Here is an 8,290-nt window from a genome sequence, read left to right as displayed (position 1 = left end):
CAAAATGCAGAACACACAGCCAGTAGTCGCGCCGATCAATATTTCCGTTCAGCACCAGTCTTAAAGTGTACAGTGAGACTCGAAGCATTTGTGAAGGCAAGTAAACGTGCGACAATTTCAAAGGGTCAGCTCTCAACGGCCTCGGCTACATACCTGTGAGCACAGAATACACATCTTTAGGCATAATTTCAGAACCGAAATAACGTTTATTTCACACATGAAGTACTTTAGAAACAAATGCCTAAAAGCCATCAACATTCTTAAAATTCAGTCACACGCAACATGGGGTCGTCATAAGAAGTGCATTATGAACCTTTACAAGAGCCTTATTCGAACACTCTTAGATTACAGGGCCATAGTTTATCAATCGGCTACTCCTAGCGCGTTGAAGATGCTTGATCCTGTCCTTCACCAAGATATCCACCTGGTGACCGGTCCTTTCAGGACAAGCCCTGTACAAAGTCTCTACGGTGAAGCTAATGAGTGGGGGCTTTATCTTCAGAGGTCGTACTCAAGTTTTATGTACTTTCTGAAGGTAAATGCAAAACGCCAACATCTCACGTAAGTGTAAACAACATGGCATCTGCAACTTTATTTAATAATCGACCGGCAGTTAGATAACCCTTCAAAATGCGTGTAAAGAAATGGATGTCCCCCATTTTGAAAATCCTTTAATGGCTCCTGTTAAGGTATGTCCACCGTGGCAATGTCAGCTCTTTGAGGGTGACATTTCATTTGTTGAAATAACAAAGAACGCTCCCCAGGTACACATTCAAATGCAGTTTCATGAACTTCAGTCGAAGTATGCTTGCCAAGAATTTTACACAGATGCCTCAAAGTAGCATGCCGAAGTTTCGCATGCAGACGTCGGCCCATTATTTTGAGAATTTAAAGTCCTGCACCCGGAAACAAGCATATTCTCTGCTGAGGCATATGCTGTTCTGACAGCTGTTAAACATATCGATAAGACAAAATTGCAAAGGCTATTACAGTCAAAGACTTTCGTTTTCACAGTTTACAGGGTGTCAAACCCATCGGGTCACCAAAACCTTTGGCGTAATCGACTCAGCAGATGACGTGGACCACGAGGACACCACTTTCTACCCGGTAGGCTCAGTTTTTGAACTTTTATCGGAGATCGAAGTTTCCACGTGGTCGGTGAGCTGGGCCTACCGTCAGGCTTAGCCGGACCCATGCTCCAACGGGCAACTAGGACGCGGGCCCAGCAGCGTAGCAACTAGAATGGACCCCCGGCAGGCGACCGTAACAACTTATAACCACCCGGTAAGCGGACCATCCCAAAATCTGTCAGAAACACAAGCGATGTAGAAAGCCTATCCCGCCGCATGTTCGGGACAGAGCGGGCTAGGGAGCGGAGTATCAGAAGATTTAGTGATGTAGCAAGATATGCTGAGTTCGGCAGGCACGGTAGATCAGCAGGAAGAAGACAAAAACTGGCAAATTTACTATTCCCGACGCCAGAAGAAAAAGCTTAAGCGCGCTACGCAGAGCGCCGCCATCTTGAAACCAGGCGATCGCCACGCCGCCGAGAACAATAGCAAGATGGCGCCGGCGACAGCAGCTGGCGTGACGTCAACGACACGAGGACAAAAGAGCGGCGCGGTGAGGCAGTTGAGGCAGAGACTCCCGCCGCTCCCGATGAATGACGCGAAGATCATTATTCGGCCCAAGGGCTGGCTGAAGGTTCAGGAGCTGAAGACGTACCAAGCGGTACGCGCTATCCTGGAAGCGTGTGGCCGAAAATTCGGAGAAGACAAGTTCCTAGTGAGACTCCGGCCAGGTTCCAACATCATCATCGCAAGCGCCACGCACGAGGAAGCAATAGGGATGATCGGGAAGGTCATCTGCCTCAACATTGACAGGCAATATTACGACGTGAACGCCTACGTGGCACTACCGGCTGACCTACGCGAATCCAAGTTGCGCCCACGCACTCAGGGAAGGGAGATCTTGAGCGCCAGAATGCTGGGCAAGTTGGAGACAGCACTCGTCACTTTCGGCTGCCCTTTCATCCCCAAATACATCATTTTTGGGGCATGCGAGTACAAGACCCACCCCTACAGACCAACGAGACAAGTATGCTTCGTATGCGGCGAGCAAGGACACCGCTCGGACGTGTGCCCAACGCCGGGAACGAGAATCTGCCGCCAGTGCGGAGCAACTAGCCCCCCAGAGGGGCACCGATGCCAACCGAAGTGCCTGGTATGCGGAGGTGCACACCTAACCGGAACCAGGGACAGCGGCGCCTCAAGGACACCAAGGAGCTCCGAGGCCGCCAACAACCGCATCAGCAGCAGCAACAACGCCGAGGCCGGAGCTGCAGCCGCAGGCACCGACCCAGATGGCTGAGCTCGGAGGGCGATGGAGCCAGCCGTAGCCGCTCGAGGAGCTCAGCCAGGAGCCAATCGAGGAGCCAGGCGAGCGACCCAGCCAGGGACAGCTCCTTTCAACCACTGCAGCCTCAGCCCACGATGGGGCAGCAGCAACACAAGGGACAACAACAGCAGATTAAGAAGACCCAAGACAACGATAAGGTGAGCTGGGGACCACCCAAAACAGCACCTCCACACTCGGGAAAAAGTAATAATAATGGAGAGGAACTTAAAAAACCTTAGAAAGGAAAACTAAGCGTATCGCAAACGCATAGAACAGCTAGAAAGACGGTTTGTGCACCTAATTAAAGCCCTGCAGGATCAAATTAACGGTACTCCCCCTAGACTGCAGGCTCCACCACAACACAACCACCGCAACCAGAATCTTTCGAAGACAAAATGAGAAAATTTATTATGTTTATACAAGAGAAAACAAACGCAATAGAACACAAAACGGCAATACGGGATCAGAAGATCCGAAACCAACGCAAACAACAAATCTCACGACAAGCTAAAGACAAATTCAACCTAAGAAGACAGGGCCTCGAAAACTACAACACGTCGAACACCGAGGACTAATCATGGCCAGACACGAAACAATAGAAATTTGGCAATGGAATTGCAGGGGTGTATTGCGAAAAACAAGGGCTGCTGCTACAGTACATAAATGCGCAACTCACACCATCAGATATCATAGCACACTAACGCTAAAAGGCTACACGTGCTAGGAAAAAGAACGCACAACAATATTAAACAGTAAATTCCTCACCGCCATAGCAAACGACAGCATAGCCGACGCAGACATAGACCACAGTATTGTCGAAATTATTCCAAAAAAGAAAAGAGCAGTGTCTTTGTTATAAATCTCCATAGTCCGCCGAGCCCAAAAGAGGCGGACTTCCGCAAACTTTTTGCAGGATCGAGCAAGTTGGCCAAAACAAACCCCTTAGTTATTGTAGGAGATTTCAAAGCTAAAGATCTGACCTGGGGTTACCAAAAACCAGACAAGAAAGGCGTAAAAGTTAAGGAAGCAGAAGATATATACGGCTGCACCCTCATAACAGATGACAGTACGCCAACCAGACTAGGTAAGAGCAGAAGCTTCGACACATGCCCCGACGTGAGATATATCTGGGGAACAGACAAGGCGGTATGGGAAAACCTGCTGGAGAATCTTGGCAGTGATCACTACATCCTAAAAGCGAAATTGACAACCGGAAGAATAAAACGCGAAATTGGCACCACCAAGGTGACAGATTCGAATGCGTTCAGGAAGGAATGCAAAAATATAGAGGGAAATATTGAGTCCCTAGAAGGCTGGGGAAACAAGCTCAGAGAGATGCTCGACAAGTACACCAAAGAAGTAGAAAAAACAGAGGAAACACCCGAGGTGGACTCGCGACTACTCAAGCTATGGGAGGCAAGACAAGGGCTCACTAAAAGATGGAAAAAACAAAGGCTAAACAGGAAGCTCAAAAAGAAACTCGCAGAGCTAACCAAGGAGGTGGAGGAGTATGCGGCTCAGCTGACTAGGCAAAACTGGCAACAGTTTAGCGAGTCCCTAAACGGAACCCTTAGCAGGGCAAAAACATGGCACATAGTCAAGGCACTCATGGACCCAACAAAAACAAAATCTGAAAACAATAAGGCCATACACCGCCTGGTACTCCAATTCGAGGGACCGGACTCTGAACTGCTAGAGCAGGTCAGTCAAATGTTTCGGACATGACAACCCGGCGGTCTACAGACAACAACACAAAGGGAAAGAAAACGAGCTGTTGGGCAGGCCAATCACAATGAAGAGGTGTACGTGGCCATAAGAAGCGTAAAAAAGAATACAGCAGCGGGCGCGGAAAAAATCAGAAATTCACTTATTCGCAACCTAGGGGACGAACTGGTCGAACAACTCACCACCTTCCTCAACCAACACTGGGCTGCAGAAACGGTACCACAGGAATGGAAATACGCCGAGATTTTAACGATCCCCAAACCAGGCAAAAAGCTGCAGGCAACAAACTTAAGACCAATCTCCCTCACATCGTGCTTAGGCAAACTACATGAGAGGATAGCAACAAAAAGTCTACAGCATTATATGGAGAAAAACGAGCTATACCCCTATAGTATGTTCGGTTTCCGATTTAAGCTTTCGACACAGGATGTCCTTCTTCAAATTAAACATGAGGTTCTCAGCAACATACCATACAACGGAGAACATGTGTAATGGCACTAGACATAAAAGGAGCTTTTGACAATGTCCGCCACGCGGCAATCCTGCAAGGCCTTAACAGCGTAGACTGCGGGAAGAAAGTACACGGATACGTCAAAGCCTTCCTCCCCAATAGAACAGCAGCAATATGTTTGGGAGAGATCCTATCGCGAAAATTCCCCACACCAAACAAGGGGACACCCCAGCGTTCAGTAATTTCCCCGATAATCTTTAACATCCCAATGATTGGCCTAGGCCATAAACTAAGCAAAATTGATGGCATACCACACGCCATGTATGCAGATGACATCACCATCTGGGTCACTGAAGGCTCGCTGTGCCAAAAAGAAAGCTATCTGCAAGAAGCAGCCACTTGCGTGGCAGAATACGTCGTGGAAAGAGGCCTTGAGTGCTCAACAGAAAAATCCGAGCTTCTGAGAATTACACGGGGCAATAAAAGCAAAGAAAGCCTTAACATGCGGATAAAGGGGCAGCCGACACCGGAAACCCAACAAATCAGGATCTTTGGAATTTGGGTGCAATCCAACCAGCGCTGCACCCACACGCTGAAAACTCTCTAGCAGTCAACAAGCCACATAGCACGCTTGATCACGCGGGTGTAACAAAAGAAATATAGGATGAAAGAAGGAGACACACTTAAGCTGGTTGGGAACCTGGTGGTCAGCAGGATCGCATACTCACTCCCGTACTTCAGCTGCACCAAACCGGAAATGCAAGAAGCAGACACCATTTTACGCAAAGCGTACAAAACAGCACTTCACCTGCCGGACAATGCATCGACAGAGAAACTAATGGCACTTGGTTTAAGCAACACCTTAGAAGAACTAAGAGAAGTCCAAAGTATCGCACAGTTCATGAGACTCCAGCAGACCAAAACGAGAAGGGAACTGCTAATAAGGCTAGGCTTCGCGGAATCAATCAAAGAAACTCAAAGAACGGAGGGGATTCCTGATGAATATCGGAAAACTTACACTGTTAGCCCACTGCCCAAAAACATGGACCCAAACCTCCACACGGCGCGAAGGGACGCAAGGGCGAAATACGTCGAAAAGTAACTGGCCACAAAAAACACAACAGTATACCCAGATGCTGCAACATATACCAAGCAAGGAGGAACAAACATAGTAAAGACAGCTGCGATAGTAATAAGCCCGGACTACAAAGAGATCAGCAGAGCGTCATGAAGGACTGCTCGGTAACGGAAGCTGAGGAAATAGTCGGTAGCTCTAGCGGCAGTGGAGGGCTACCGATCCGAAAGGTCCTTAACAATACTCACCGATTCGCAAGCTACGTGTCAGAATTACATGAACGGCAGAATAGGACGCAGAGCGCTTCGCATCCTCCGCTCCTGCAGGGCTAACAGCAAAGTCAGGTATACAATTTTCTGGGTACCGGGACACGCTGGAATAGAAGGGAACCTAAGGGCGGCCAAGGCAGCTCGAGAGCACACAAACCGAGCGGCCACAAGCACCGACCCTGAGGAAACCATACCAGTCAACCCAAGCTACTCTGACATTACTATAAGGGGGTCCGAATCAAATACCTTCCACCCCACAACAGCCTAAATCAGCACGAAGCCACCTCTTGGAGGAGGCTGCAAACAGGAACATACCCAAATCTAAACACACTAAGCAAGATCTTTCCCACCCAGTATGGAGACATTTGCCCCTGGTGCGGCGCCAAGGCCACCTTATATCATATTACATGGGGATGCGTTCACAATCAACAATTCCTGCAAATAAAAGACCCGAGTGCGGAGCACTGGGAGACGGTGCTCTCCAACAGCGACCCGAAAGTCCAGCATGGACTAGTAATGCACGCTCACAGAGTAGCCACCCTCAGTGGTGCCCTGGAATACGGGCGTCGACCCTGCGCAGATGGGAAAGAAGACCATGAAGACGGCCGGCCACATTTGCCACCGCTAATTTCTAACCAATTAGAGCAAATAAAGTTTTTACTCCTCTTCCTCTAATCAGCAGGTCATAGTATGTTGGGTACCTGCACACACAGGCGACATGCTTGCAGATGAAATTGCCACATGCATTGCAATGAAAGCCGGTAACTCTTCCATAGGTATCCCAGCCACATAACTAAAACCATTTTTGCACAAATAACCTAGACGGCATTGGCAACCGAAGTGCGACACCGAAACCTGCAATAAATGTCATTTAATAAAGCCTCAATTAGCAAATTTGCCACCAGTACGAAAAATACAGCGAATCATAGTCTTTTCCTGACGCCCTAGAATAGGTCATACATATGGCACACATTCTTTCCTGTTGACAGGTAGTGAACATACCATATGTTGTTGATGTGGCGATACACTGACCGTCCTCCATGTCTTGCTAGACTGTAGGGAAACGGAGCCTGATAGGGGAAAATACTTCGATCTAGCCTACGGACAGAACATTCCTTTTCATCCGGCAATGTGTCTCGGTGCTGACCCATTTATTAAGAGAAAATCAGTTTTTAACTTCCTGCAAAATGTTAGGTCATTGGAAGGTATAGGCACACAAGTTTCATCGCACAGCGTCTTACGAGAGGCTGCGGCTGTGGTAGTATCATTTTGTATAGCACGTGCATATAGGCCCTTGCATTTAAGGGCTTCATTGAGGGAACAGAGCCATTTGCGATTATATATTTTATTATCTCATTCCATCAGAGCATATCTTTTAAATTCCTAGCACATCTGAAAAGTCGTTGCGTTTGTTTTAACAAATATATATCTATTTTACTACTGCTTGTAGCACCCTATACCAGGCTACATTGTTATAGGCAACCACGATGCAATTTGTCCTTGATTGCATCGTTGGCTGCATTACGACATTGCTTGGCGCCATAAAACACATATCATGATTTCTGATTCGCGCTCAGCAGCGGCGATATCAACCATCACAAGAATGTTTGCTCACGGGCTTTTGCAGGTGCTTTGGAAATGCCTGAAACACGGTCGGAAAACTTCCCGGACGCAGCCGTATTGTGTGCGCTGTGTGGTCGAAACGATCCCGCGTAAAGTGCCTCGAATATATGTAATCGCCATCTTTTGTCTTGCAGCCTTCCCGCCGAACTGCCACCTCCCGCGTACTTCACATATTTGGGTCCATAAAAAACCTAGCTTGAAAAAGAGTGACCGTCCGAGTTGAAATTTGGGACAGATTGCGAGCGATCAGCATGCGCCGCGACCGGCAGATAAGTTCTCACGAAGCTCAAGATGTGCAACTTACAAGTTTAAACGTAAACTCAGTGTCTTTTTTTTTTCGCTTGATTCGCGCAGCGGTAGGCAACGCACGATGTAACCATTACAACGTCGGGACGGCGCCACGCTCACTATGCACTGCGGCTGCCGTGGCAGAAGGCACGTTTCTGCCTATGGCAAGATGGTGGCACAGGGCTTCAGCTCAGAGGTAAGCGTCCGCTCCAACAAGCTTTATTTAAACATCTTGGTGCCTGCTGGGATGCGTGGAGACGACCGCCGTCTGTTAGTGTTGGAAGAAACGCAGCAGCGTGCGCGAGCAAGACCAGGAGGCAAGCGCCATCTGGTGGTGGTGTAAAAAAAAAAACCAACGGCGCGCGTGGCGAGGCCATCCCAGAAGCAGCGCCGCAAAGTCAACGGAAGAGGCAAAGCACGCTTCGCTTTAAAACAGTCCGGGTTGGTTCGGGGGATCTGCTT

This window comes from Dermacentor andersoni, chromosome 11 (genome assembly GCF_023375885.2).
Source record: "Dermacentor andersoni chromosome 11, qqDerAnde1_hic_scaffold, whole genome shotgun sequence".
Lineage (NCBI taxonomy): Eukaryota > Metazoa > Arthropoda > Arachnida > Ixodida > Ixodidae > Dermacentor > Dermacentor andersoni.
Note: the sequence above shows the minus strand (reverse complement) of the source record.